The sequence below is a fragment of the Chiloscyllium plagiosum genome, unplaced genomic scaffold (assembly GCF_037043375.1).
Source record: "Chiloscyllium plagiosum isolate Xiang-an unplaced genomic scaffold, Cpla_swu_hap1 HiC_scaffold_2, whole genome shotgun sequence".
NCBI classification, from domain to species: Eukaryota; Metazoa; Chordata; class Chondrichthyes; order Orectolobiformes; family Hemiscylliidae; genus Chiloscyllium; species Chiloscyllium plagiosum.
The window spans coordinates 125,835,569-125,850,542 of NW_028270140.1; positions in this window are offsets into that span (position 1 = coordinate 125,835,569).

A 14,974-nucleotide genomic window follows, 5' to 3' on the forward strand; every position below is an offset into this window, starting at 1 on the left:
GTTCTCCCTGTACTCCTTGTGATCTAGCCTTGCTAACTGGTCTACCACATGGAACCTTGTTGCACGCCTTGTTAAAGTCTATATAGACTACATCAACCGCTTTCCTTTCATCAACCTTTTTCGTTACTTCTTCAAAAAACTCAATCAAGTTAGTTAGAGATGATCTCCCATGCACAAAGCCATGTTGACTATCTCGAATCAATCTTTGTCTTTAGAAATGCATGTAAATCCTGTCCCTCAGAATCTCCTCCAATAACTTTCCCACCACTGATTTCAGACTCACCTGTCCGTAGTTTCCTAGCTTTTCTTTACCACGTTTCTTAAATAATGGCACCACAATGGCCAATCTTCAGTCTTCCAGCACCTCACCCGTGGCTATCAATGATACAAACATCTCAGCAAGGGCCAGCAATTGCTAACCAGCTTTCCACAAAGTTCTGAGGTACACCGGATTAAGTCCCGGGGATTTATCCACCTTTATGTGTTTGAAGACGTCCAGCACCTCCTCTCTGTGATATGGACACTTTTCAAGACATCACTATTTATTTCCCCAAGTTCTCTACCACCAATTCCTTCAGTAAACATTGATGCAAAATTCTCATTTCATGTCCCACCCATCTCCTATGGTTCTGTACATAATGACCTTGTTGATCGTTACGGGGCCCTGTTCCCTCCCTAGTTACTCTTTTGTCCTTAATGTATTTGTAGAATCTTTTTGGGTTATCCTTAACCCAAACTGCCAAAGCTATCTCAGGTCCCCTTTTTGCCCTCCCGATTTTCTCTTCAGTACAATCCTATTGCCCTTACACTCTTCCAGGAATTTACTCGATCTCTGCTATCTATATCTGACATATGCCTTCTTCTTTTTCTTGATCAGAGCCTCAATTTCTCTAGTCATCCAGCATTCCCTACACCTACCAGGCTTGCCCTCCACTCTAACAGGAATATATTGTCTCTGAACTCTCATTATTTCATTTTTGAAGGCATCCCACTTTTCAGCTGTCTCTTAACCTACGAATAGCTGCTCCCAATCAGCTTTTGAAAGTTCTTGCCTATTAATGTCAGAATTGACCTTCCTTCAATTTAGAACTTTAACTATTAGATGAGATTTATCTTTTTCTATGACTATTTTAAAACTAATAGAATTATGATCACTGATTCCCAAAGTGCTCCCCCACTGACAATTCAGTCACCAGCCCTACCTTATTTCCCCAAGAGAAGTTAAGTTATTCTCCTTCTCTAGCAGGTACATCCACATACAGAATAAGAAAATATTCTTGTACACAATTAACAAATTCCTCTCCATCTAAGCCCTTAACACTATGAGAGTCCCAGTCTATGTTTAAAAGTAAAAATCCTTGACCATTATAACCTTATTATTCTTACAGATAACAGATCTCCATACAAATTTGCGACTCAATTTCTCCCTGACTTGGTGGGGTGGCGCAATGTGGCTATCATACAATCCCAATAAGATGATCATTTGTTTCTTATTGCTCGGTCCCACGCAAATAATCTTATTGGATATATCCCTGGAATTTAGATTAGAGTGGTGCTGGAAAAGCACAGGAGGTCAGGTAGCATCCGAGGAGCAGGAAAATCAACGTTTTGGGCAAAAGCCCGAAACGTTGATTTTCCTGCTCCTCGGATGCTACCTGACCTGCTGTGCTTTTCCAGTACTACTCTAATCTTGACTCTAATCTCCAGCATCTGCAGTACCCACTTTCGCCTATACTCCCTGGAATGTCATCCCTAAGTGCAGCCATAATGTTTTCCCCAACCAAAAACACCCTCCTCTCTTGCCCCCCCTTTCTCGCTTTCCTATAACATCTATTTCCTGGATCATTAAGTTGTCAGTCCTGTCCATCCCTGAGCCACTTTCTGTAATTGCTATGATATCCCAGTCCCATGTTCCTAACTATGCCCTGAATTCATCTGCCTTACCTTTAAGGCCCCTTGCATTGAAATAAATACAGTTTAATTTATCAGTCCTATCTTGCTCTCCACCTTGCTCCCGGCTGTTTGGCTTGACCTTTTTCTCAACTATGTCAGCCTCAGACTCATATCTTTTCTCACTATCTCTTTGGATTCCCCACTTTTACCAGTTTAAAGTCTCTCCTATCGCTCTAGCAAATCTCCCCACCAGTATATTAACTCTCTTATAATTCAGGTGTAACCCGTCCTTCTTATACAGGTCACTTCTACCCCAGTAAGATTCCAATGATCCAAAATATGAATCCTTCTCCCCTGCACCAATTCCTCAGCCACACATTCATCTGCCTTGTCCTTCCATTCCTACTATTCCTTCAATGTTACTGGGTCAAATCCTGGAATTCCCTTCTGAACAACATCGTAATATGTGCACTACAACAGTTCAAGAGGGAAAATCACCACTACCTTCTCATGGGCTAATAAGAACAGGCAATAAATACTGGCTAGTCAGTGACATCCAGGTCCTAATAAAAACAAGTGCCTCTCATCACCTCCCTAATTAGATCCTGGGTGAGGGTATATTTTCTCATCATCCTGTTCAGAGATGTTATCTGGACCAGGTGGGACTTGAATCCAGGCTTTTTGGATAAGAGGTGAGGATTCTACCATTGTGCTACAAAACCCCCAGATTCTAAATGAAAAAGTCTAGGGATGATCAATTTAAGTCCTTAACTGATGAATTAATGACCACTTGAAATCTTCAACTCAACACCTTGCTGATTTGTGGCAAGTGGGAATGGTAGCTGGTTTCCTGACTGAGAAGCCAAGGTAACCTGCTTGCTGCATTTGGGGATACTCTATTTGCTGTAATCTGGATGGGGACCAGAGTATTGACCTACCTTGACCCCCCACCACCTGCAAGAAGAGTATAAAAATTACTCATTGTGCTGGATTCCCTGAGAAGTAGGCATCGACCAAGAGTCCTTATTGGTCTGATTGGTCAGCAGATTCCAGTGACTTGGGACATCAGTATTGAGGCCTATGAATTGCTGAGAAGCTCACCTAGATATTTTCAAACAACCTGTTCAGGTGTTGTGGTACACTTTTGGAGCAGGTGAAATTCGAATCCAAGCCTTCTGGCTCAGAGATAGGGATACTACCACTGTGCCTCAAGAGCCCTTTGGGAAACTCACCTATGTTTGCCTGACAGCTCTAAATGGGGGTGCCATGTCAGTAATCATTCCCATCCCACACCTTTTTAAAATTTGAAGAATCGCACCACTAATGTTTAAAAATTCTTTCAGTGTTAATATGCATTGAAAACTTGGATTACAAATCATTAATAATAATTTCAAAGTTGCCTGTGCATATATATGTATAAGTCAACAGTACTGGGCAAGGAATAGGGGTGAAGGTCATAAAGTTTCTGTGGACGCTCTGAAAAGTGTTTCCATTGGCACCAGTTGAATAAAACTATTTCAAAAAGAAATAAAAAGGCACTGGATGGACGCCATTTGGTGCATTAACTTAAATATGGAGCTCTGTTCCCAGAATTTGAAAACTTATTTACTTGTGAATTAGATTTCTCTTCATCTGGCTCCAATTGATTTTACAGACTGAACATGGCTCCAACCACAGTGCCTCTCCAATTCTCTTATGCTTAACATGATTATCTTACTTGCATGGAATTCTTATTCTGTCTAGAATTTTACTTCCCATAAAGTTAGCCTCAGAGTATTCAGACCAAGAAAAGGAATTTTTAAAAAAATCAGTCAAGGTTCCTGCTCTGGCTTGATATCCAATAATCTCTGCTGGAAATTGCTTGTCAATGAACATCAGATGGGAGGATTATATTCAAATGTTCCCATGCTCCAGTCAAATAATTTCCTGAAACTCACTGTCTACAGCTCAATTGTTTGTCTAATTTGTTGGCAAACTGCTAGTGTTAATGAAATTGAAGTCCAGTGTGGGTTAATACTTACTTCCAACCAATAAATTGGATAAGAAGGCACATGGGATATTTACTTTTATTAGCCGAGGTATAGACTTTAAGAGCAGGGAGGTTATTCTGGAACTCTATAAAATGTTAGAGTATTCTGTGCAGATCTGGAATCCACATTATAGGAGGGATGTGATTGCACTGGAAGGAGGGCAAAGGAGATTTATAAAAAAGTTTCCTAGGCTGGAAGTTTTGGTTGTGAAGAATGATTGGATAGACTGGGGTTGTTTTTCTTCGAGTAAAGGAGACTGAGTGGGGACAAGTTTGAGATATATAAAATTATGAGGGGCATAGAGAAGGGTGACAGGAAGAGGCATTTCACTGGGTGAAAGAATTCCTCTTCATCTCATCCTAAAATGCCTACTCCTTATACTTAGGATGTGATCCCTGCTTTGGAACTTTCCAGTCACCAAGAGCATTCTTCCTGCCTCTACCTGTCTAACTCTGTTAGAATTTTATAGGTTTCCGTATGAAACCCCCTTTCTTCTAAACTCTCATGAATACATTCCAAGCTGCAGTCATTCCACATACATCAGTCTTGCCATCCCAGGATTCAGTCTGGGAAACATTCTTTGTACTCCCTTAATAGCCAGAACGTTCTTCTTCAGATAAAGAGTCCAAAACTGCACACAATACTCCAGGTGTGATCTTACCCATGCCCTCCTCCTGTACTCAAATTCTCTTTCTATGAAGGCCACCATACCATTTGCCTTCTTCACTGCTGGTTGCATTTGCATCTTATTTTCAGCATTTGGTATACACTTAGGACTCACTGAACGACTCTTAATCCAGCAGCATTCCGATAATAGTCGAGTGTGGGGTGCTGGAAAATGTTTTTTATCTCTCCACCCCCGAGCCTCCCAGCCTCACTCCTGATGAAGGATTTTTGTCTGAAACACTGATTTTCCTGCTCCTCGGATGCTGCCTGACCTGCTGTGCTTTTCCAGCAGCACACTCTCAACTCTAATGTCCAGCATCTGCAGTCCTCACTTTTACCTAGCATTCAGATAATAATCTGCCTGCCTATTTTTGCAACCAAAGCAGATAACCTTACATTTATCTACATTATACCACATTTATAGCAATTCAGACATGTGGCAAATTGATGCTGTTCAATTTTTTGAATGACACAATACAAAGTTATGTGTAGAGTTATAGTGAAGCCTATCAGTATTGGAACTTAGAATGTAGAACTGCACAGTGCACAATTTTCTATATGCAAAGGATGGTAGATATTTGAAACTCTGTTCCACAAATGGCAGATGATTCTAGATCAGTTATTAATTTAAAATTTGATGTAGATAAGTTTTTGTTAAGCAAAGGATTTAAGGAATATGGGCTAAAGGTAGGTATATGGAGTTAGGCTACAGATTAGCCATGATCTCACTGAATGGCAAAACAGGCTCAAAGGGCTGAATGGTCTGCTCCTGTACAAACGTTCCTATAAATACTTTTTAAATGTTATGAGGGTTTCTGCCTCTCCCACCCTTATAGACAATGAGTTCCAGTTTTCCTCTGATTGAAAAGACTTTTCTCATATCCCCTCAAAATTTTCCTGCCCCTTACTTTAACTCTATCCCCCTAGTCATTGATCCCTTCACCTCTGCCACAGGAAACTGTTGAAGTAGTTGCAACGAGGTCAGTCAGGTGGACCTCACTGAATATGAGTGTCCTGATTGGGACTATTAATCTGGTGCAATCAAGGTGCCGTAGCTGACAGGTATCAACAGGAGTGTCAAATAACCCGCTCTGAGAGCTGGCTCTGAGGGAGTTGGCTCAGTGTCAAGCATTCTCCATGAGTAAATAAAGGATGATTTGGTGATGGGATACAGTGGACTTATTTCAATTGTTGAGTCCAAAACATTGAAGATTTTCAAAAAAGGTGTAGATATAATTCATAGGACTAAAGGGATCAAGGTCTCTGTGAATAAAGGGAACAGAATCATCCATAATCATATTGAATGGCAGAGCAGGCTTGAAGGGCTGAATGGCCTACTCCTGCTTCTGTACTCAATGTTTCTATGTTTACCTGTTGTGAGTAGCAAATGTATTGGACAACACATGTTGGAAAGCCATTCATACTTACCCTTCCAAATAACATTTTTGTCCTCATATTAGCCCTTTTTGAAGTAACTGAAATTGCTATTAATTTGCAAATCATACTCCATCTTGAAAGTTCCAACCTGACTGGTTATTTTCAGTAAAGCGTTTGATTAGCTTTCAGTTGATGTTGCCTCCAGTGTTATATACTTCTTTCCTGCTCTGTGGAAAGTTATCTGAATGTGTCTCACTATTTTAGACATCTCCAAAGTTTTAAGTCGGGCGTGGAACCTTTCTGTTTGACATCACTGAAAAGTGACACATATTGCTAAAGCTATTCATCTTTAGGACAGAAGCATTAATGCCAAATTTCAAATGATCACAAAAGTTTATACCACTGAAGAGTTTTGGTTAACCAGTTGACTCTAATTAACTCAAAGGTGTTAACATAGAGAAAGCAAACCAGGGTAGGATAGGGTCACAAAGCTCCAGGATAATTAAGAAATATGCAAGGTCTGAAAATGTTTGTTTTATTTGCAGAAAACATATCCCTTGTATGAATGTATGTAGCATCAATGTGGAATCATATCCAACAGTTAGTGTTTTGTTTTGGATTTTATAAGCTTGGACTTGTTGAGCATGTCTACTCGGCATGTTACAAATTACTGAAGGAACATGCTGTTTGAATCAATTCACCATTTGGACGTACAATGTACATTACATGATGTTGATCACTTGTGTCATAGCCTATTGAGTAAGATTAACTTCCCTACAGCATGGAAACAGGTCCTTCGGCCAAACAAGTCGACACCGACCCTCCGAAGAGGAACCCACCCAGACCCATTTCCCTCTGACTAATGCATCTAACACTACGGCAATTTAGCATGGGCAATTCACATAACCTGCACATCTTTGGACTGTGGGAGGAAACCAGAGCACCCGGACGAAACCCACATAGACACGGGGAGAATGTGCAAACTCCACACAGACAGTTGCCTGAGGCAGCAATTGAACCTGGGTCCCTAGTGCTGTGAGGCAGCAATGCTAACCACTGAGCCACCATGCTGCCAAGGGTGTGTATGAATTCATTACTGGTAGAGTAATAGAGTCATACAGTATAGAAACAGGCCTTCGGCCCCTTTCATCTATGCTCACCAGGTTTCCTAACAGAACTAGTTCCATTGAACTGCATTTGGCCCATATCCCTCTAAATTTTTTCTAATCATGTACCTGTCTAAATGTCTTTTAAATGTTGTAATTGCACTTGTCTCTACCATTTCCTCTGGCAGTTCGTTCATATAGACACCACCATCTGTGTGAAAACGTTGCCCCTTAGGTCCCTGTTAAATCTTTCTCCTTTCACATTAAACCTAAGCCTTCTACTTTTGGACTCCCTTACCCTGGGGAAAAGACCTTGGCTATTCACCTTAACTATGCCCCTCATAATTTTAAACCTTCATAACATCACAGCCTCCCAAGTTCCAAGGAAAAACATTGAAGCCTAAGAAGCCTCTCCAGTCTTGGTAACACCTTCATAAATCTTCTTGAACCCTTTCCACCCTTAATATGTCATGTAGTTTTAATACTTGTCCCAATAATTAGCTGAATCAAAGAACGTATTCTTTCAGTTGTTCATAATAAACAAGACTTCAGACTGTACTCAACAAGCCAATACTTGTAAATGGAAAACAAAATATCTTAGGTTAAGTGTGATTCCATAGTTGAATAGCACTTGGCTGAACTGTCCTCAGAATCAACCCACGTTGCTGTGTGTCTGGTATCATATGAAGGCCAGAATAGATAAGGATGGCAGATTTCCTTTCTTAGCTACATGGTAACCATTAGGTCAGCACTTTGTTACAAGTGTTTTTATTGAATTTAAATTTCCTCATCCACCATAGTGTGATTTGAACACATGTCCCTAGAACAGGAGCTGGTCATATTACCACTACCCCTACCACCCAAATTTAACAATCATTTCAAATTTGTAATCTTTCTATTTCATATGTTCATGCACAGGAGCCCATTCTCTGTAAGCAAATGAAGTACATTCAAGCTTTGAACCTTTTCTTTGAATTACCCAGGCACTTTGGAAGCCAACAATTCCTTGGTGCTCCATCAATGGCAATCCCTCGGCCAGTTAGAATTGACTTGACCACCAGTCAGTGCCCTTCCCTCCTTAGTATTAGATGTTGCATTAGTTTGAAGTTTGACAATCTTGCCTTTCTCCTGATGAATGTAAGACAAAAACTTTACAACATAGAGAGTCAAAGTCATGCAGCACAGAAACAGACTCCCCTTCAGTCCAACTAATCCGTGCCAAACATAATCCCAAACCAAACTAGTCTGACCTGTCTGCTCCTGGCCTGTATCCCTCCAAATACTTCCTATTAATGCATCCATCCAAATGCTTTTTAAACATTTATAATTGTACCCACATCCACCATTTCCTTGGGAGATTCATTCCAAATGCGAACCACCCTCTGTGTAAACAATTTGCCTCTGTCTTTTTTAAATCTCTCTCCTCTCACCTTAACAAAATGTCCCCCCCCCCCCCCCCCATCTTGAAATTCCCCATCTGGGAAAAGACAACTTGTCTCATCTTCCAGCAATATTCAACTTATGGCCTGCCAAAGTTTATTTTATAATTATCATATCACGTTGTTGCCGTTACCCAATATTTTTAAGATTACTTTACCTTTAGTGTAGTTGTGTGTATTTTCTAATTTTGTATTAGTTTTGTATTAATGATCTGTTCTCATGTGATCTCCACTTACCATCCAAACCTATTTGCTATATTTTTGCTGATGACTCAGTCTTACATGCATGCATTTCTTTCAGATTTCACCTCCCAAATGCTTACCATCTATGGAAGTATCTCAGTGCAATATTTAGTGACTGCATTGTGATTTCCTACAGATTTTTTTTAAGAAAAGGAAATTAAAATATTTTTTCTTTGTTTATGATTATTGTAATTCCAACTGGCAACTATGATCTCTTATATTTACTGGGTTTTATCCTCAGGTAGTTTTCATTGATTAGTATTCCTGACTTCACCTATTCCTCTATAGTAGTCTTTTGTCTTAAACTTACATTCATAAGCCTCCACATTTTACCCATCAGTAACTCTGAACCCTCTTGTGAATATGAAGATTGTGCCAGATTTGGGCAGCTTCACTAGCTTTTCACACACAAAGATGTAAAGCAAGGAAAATGTTATCAGCTGCGATATTTCACAATGTTAATTGTTCTAAATAAATAATAATTTTTGTTGCATAACACACTTTAGACTATCGTGTTTAGTGGCAGACCCTCTGTTAAGCATTTAAATAGCCTAGATCTTACTTTTCATTAAGCATTCCTTGTTATCCCTACTTTGTGAAGCTTCATTCACTGACCATGACAGCCATGCAAGGATATTGAACATTTCTGCTTCCAGGTCCCAAGGGTGAGACACTGCAAATTGATTTTCCTACTCCCATTATTTTCAGAGGGTTTGGATTAAGCAGCTTCCTGACGCCTCAAATAAATAGGCAACCATTTGAAATGGAGGAATAGGCCATTTGGCCCATTGAACAGACTGTGTGAATTGAGAAGCTCATGGCTGATTTGATTGTGGCCTCAACTTCACATTTCAACTTAACCCACTACCCTTGGATTTTGTTGTTAGTCAAGAATCTATATACATCTACTGAGAAGTATTATGATCATATAGTCAGAGATCTACAGCAAAGAAAAAAGGTCCTTCAGCTCATCAAGACTGCACTAGTCAGAAAAAAACAACTATTCTAATTCCATTTTTCAGCACTCATCCCACAGCCTTGTATACTTTGGCATCGCAAGTGGACATCAAAATACTTCTTAAATATTATGAGAGTTTCTTCAGGTACCACTCACACAAGCAGTGAATTTGAGATTCCCATCATCCTCCAGATGAGAAAAACGTTTCTCATATTCATTTCCTAAACCTACAGTTCTTGCCTTAAATTCATGTCCTCTGGTCATTGATCCCTCCACCAAGGGGAAGAATTCCTTTCTATCTGTTCTCTCTATATCACTCATAATTTTATACATCTCAATCACGACCACTGGCAGACTACTCTGCTCCAAGAAAACAATCCCTGCCTGTACAGTCTCTCTCCATAACTAAAATTCTTCAGTCCAAGTAAATGGTAGATGTCCTTTACACCCTCTCCAGTGCAATCACATCGCTCTTGCAATGTGAATGTACACAATACTCCATCTGTGGCCTAAGCAACATCTTATACAGTTCCCATATAACCTTCTTGCTCTTAAACTCTTATGCCTTGGTTAATAAATGCAAGTATCCCTTATGCTTTCTCAAATCACTTTTTCTACCCATCATGCTACTTTCAAAGACCAGTCGACATGCGCACGAAGATCCCTTTGATCCTCAGTGCTTCCCAGGGTCTACGATTCATATGTATTCCCTTGCCTTGTTTGTCCTGTCCAATGCTGAAAATGTGTTGCTGGAATAGCGCAGCAGGTCAGGCAGCATCCAAGGAGCAGGAAAATTGATGTTTCGGGCATGAGCCCTTCTTCAGGAAAGCCGTTGGAATTTTAGTTATGGAGAGAGACTGTACAGGCAGGGATTGTTTTCTTGGAGCAGAGTGGTCTGCCAGTGGTCGTGATTGAAATGTATAAAATTATGAGTGATATAGAGAGAATAGATAGAAAGGAATTCTTCCCCTTGGTGGAGGGATCAATGACCAGAGGACAGGACTTTGTCCTGTCCAGTGTATCACTCACACTTATTCAGTGAATTCTGATCAGTCCATCTGACCAGCCTGTCTATACCCTCCTGTAATCTTAGGTTATCCTCCTCACTATTTACCAGCCCCCAATTTTAGTATCATTCACGCACCTGCTGCTCATCCCTCCTGCATTTATATTTAAATCATTTATGTATATTACAAACAACAATGGCCCCAATACTGATCCCTGTGGAACCTCACTGGACGCAGGTTACTAATCACAAAAACACAACTCAACTGTCATTCTCTGCACCTGCCACTCAGTTAGCCAAATTTCCTTGGATCACATTGGTTCTTACTAGCATCTCCATGGGGAACCTTATCATAGTTGAAACTTTATTGCTGGAACAGCACAGCAGGTCAGGCAGCATCCAGGGAACAGGAGATTCGACTTTTCGGGCACAGGCCCTTCTTCAGGAATGAGCAGAGAGTGTTCAGCAGGAGAAGATAAAAGGTAGGGAGGAGGGACTTGGAGGAGGGGCGTTGGAAATGTGATAGGTGGAAAGAGGTCAAGGTGAGGGTGATAGGTCAGAGTAGGATGGAGGCGGAGAGGTCAAGAAGAAGACTGCAGGTCAGGAAGGCGGTGCCGGGCTGGAGGGATTCGGCTGAGACAAGGTGGGGGGAGGGTGGATGAAGAAACTGGTGAAGTCCAAGTTCATCCCCTGTGGTTGGAGGGTTCCCAGTCGGAAGATAAGACGCTCCTCCTCCGACTGTCGCGTTGTTGTGGTTTGGCGGTGGATGAGTCCAATGACCTGCATATCCTCGGTGGAGTGGGAGGGGGAGTTGAAATGCTGTGCTACAGGGTGGTTGGGTTGGTTCGTCCGGGTGGCCCAGAGGTGCTCTCTGAATCGCTCCGCAAGTAGGCGGCCTGTCTCCCCAATATAGAGGAGGCCACACCGGCTGCAGCGGATGCAGTAGAAGATGTGGGTGGAGGTGCAGGTGAATCTGTGGCGGATATGGAAGTTTCCTTTGGGGCCTTGGAGAGAAGTGAGGGGGGAGGTGTGGGCGCAAGTGTTGCACCTCCTGCGGTTGCAAGGGAAGGTGCCGGGAGTGGAGGTTGGGTCGGTGGGGGGTGTGGATCTGACAAGGGAGTCGCGGAGGGAGTGGTCTCTACAGAAAGCTGATAGGGGAGGGAAATATATCCTTGGTGCTGGGGTCTGTTTGGAGGTGGCGGAAGTGACGGCGGATGATGCGCTGTACATGGAGATTGGTGGGGTGGTAGGTGAGGACCAGTGGGGTTCTGTCCTGGTGGTGGTTGGAGGGGCGGGGCTCAAGGGCGGAGGAGCGGGAAGTGGAGGAGATGTGGTGGAGGGCACCGTCGACCACGTCGGGGGGGAAATTGCGGTCCTTGAAGAAGGAGGCCATCTGTGTTGTACGTATTTTGAACTGGTCCTCCTGGGAGCAGATGCGGCGGAGACGAAGGAATTGGGAGAATGGGATGGCGTTTTTACAGGGGGCAGGATGGGAGGAGGTGTAGTCCAGGTAGCTGTGGGAGTTGGTTGGTTTGTAGTAGAACCTTATCATAAGCTTTGCTAACGTCCAAGTAGCCTACATCAAATGCACTGTCCTCATCGACACACCTCTGAAAAAAATCAGTCAAATTTTTCAGACATGACCCTTAACAAAACTGTGCTGATTGTTCATGATTAATCCCTGCTTCTCCAAGTGTAGATTAATTCTGTCCGTTAGAATTGCTTCCAATACTTACAACATATAGGTTAGACTGACTGGTCTGTAGTTCCCCGATTTATCCCTTGCTCCCTTATTGAATAACAGTACCATATTGGCAATCCTTTAGTCCTTGAGCACCTCTCCAATGGTCAGAGAGAATTGAAAATTATTGCTAGTGCCCCTGCTACTTTGTCCATTACCTCTCTCAACAACTTGGGATACATTTAATCTGGAAATGTGTTGCTGGAAAAGCGCAGCAGGTCAGGCAGCATCCAGGGAACAGGAGAATCGACGTTTCGGGCATAAGCCCTTCTTCAGCCCTTCCTGAAGAAGGGCTTATGCCCGAAACGTCAATTCTCCTGTTCCCTGGATGCTGCCTGACCTGCTGCGCTTTTCCAGCAACACATTTCCAGCTCTGATCTCCAGCATCTGCAGACCTCACTTTCTCCTCATACATTTAATCTGGCCCTGGGGATTTATCTACTTTTAAGCTTGTCAGATCACTCGGAAACTCGTCTCTGTCTGTGTTAATGTCTTTAATTTTTTCAAAGTCCTTCTCCCTGATTTCAATACCTCATCATCCCTCTCACTAGTGAACATCAACAAAGAATTCATTTAGAATCTTACCTACATCTCCAAGCAAAAATAACTACTGTGGTCCTTCATAGGCCCTACTTTTTACTTAGTTATCCTTTTAATCATAATATACTTACAAAATAACAGGATTTTCCTTTATTTTACCTGCTATTGTTCATCATGACCCTTCTTAAATCTCCTAGTTCCCATTTAAAGTTCCTTCTTACACATTCTGTACTCCTCTAGGTCTTCTGCTGTTTGAGCCACCAGTATCTGCCTTAAGGATTTCTTTTTGTCTTTATTCAATCATGCACATTCTTTGATGTCCAGGGTTCACTAGATTTGTTGTTTCACCATTTGTATTTATTGGAAACATTTTGGCTCTGTACTCTTCCTATTTCCTTCTTGAATGCATCCCACATATATTTTTTGGATGAACTGAATGCCAAACATTTTGTGATGAATTAGAGTACTTTTTACAACCCCTGAATTAAAGTTAGCATATTCAATCACACAGTTGTCCTCAGCATTTTGAGTAAAACACAGATTAAATTTGCAATGTAGTTCCTTGTAGTAACACTATTAGCAATGAATGGTTGATATGTCCAAGGCTAACTCTACTTTGAACTTCATGAAAATATGGGATTTTAATTGAATAGTATGGGAGAAGGCTAATGACCTAAATATTGGCAATTGCAGTGGTATGACTTTGTACTGCTGACAATAAACATTAAAAGTAATTAATGGATATTCCCTGCAGCAACAATTGAAGATGTGTTCTAAAATTGTCTGGTGAACTTGGCATTCTATGTTAAAGTAATTGGAGGAAAACTCCTCGGCCTAAATGTAAATACTTTTAGTCTCTGCTTTGAGGTTCAGAAAGTCATCTTTACTGCAGAGGGCTGTTGAGGTTGGGTCACTGTCTATATTCAAGGCTGAGAAACACAGATTTTAAATCATTAAGGAAATAAAAAGTTATAGGGAAAAAGCAGGAAAGTAGAGTTACGGATTATCAGATAATTGCATTGAATGGTGGTGCAAACCCAATGGGCTAAATAGCATACTTCTGCTCCTATGTATTATGGTCTTATGCTCTGACTCATATTTACCTAAAAGTATCTGTTTCCAATCCACTCTGGTCAAATCATAACTGACCTTATTAAAATTAGACTTCCTCCAGTTCACAACTTTGACTTCAGGTCAATCCTTGTCTTTTTCCAAAACAACCCTGAATGTACTGGAGTGGTGATCACTGTCTGCACAATGCTCCTCCACTGATACTTCAAACACTTGCCTGGCTTCATTACCTAACACTAAGTGCAGGACTGCCCTCTCGCTTGTAGGGCTTGTTATGTTACTGGCTTAAAAAGCTCTCCTGGGTACATTAAGAATTCCACTCCCTCTAAACCTTTCACACTATGACAACCCAAGATCATGTTATGGAAGTTGAAATTCCCTACTGTCATGTCCTTTTGCTCTTCTTTGAAATTTGCCTCCGTATGTTCTATTCTGTTTATCTCAGACTATTAGGGGGCCTATTGGACACTCCCAGCAATACTATTGCCCTGTTCAGTTTTAAGTTTTACACATATGGCTACATTGGAGGAGCTTCTAAGATATCATCCCTTCTTACTGCTGTAATTGATTCTGTGATCAATGTGGTAACAGCACTCTGCTTTTACCTCCTTCCCAGTCTTGAAAACCCTTTTTCTTGGGATATTTAGCTGCCAATCCTTCCCCTATCCCAACAACGTGTCAGTGACAGTGATAGCAGACCTGTACGTTTTAACTGTGTTGATGTTTATTACTTGGTGAACGTTGTAGTGATTGTAACAAGGTCAGTCAGGTGGACATCATAGAATATACCCTGTTGAGGCTGTTAATTTGTCCAGTGAGAGCACCCTGGCTGACAGATATAAACAGGAGTGTCAGAGGTTTTGTTCAATCTGAGTGCTGGCTCTGAGGAAGCTAGATTAGTGTC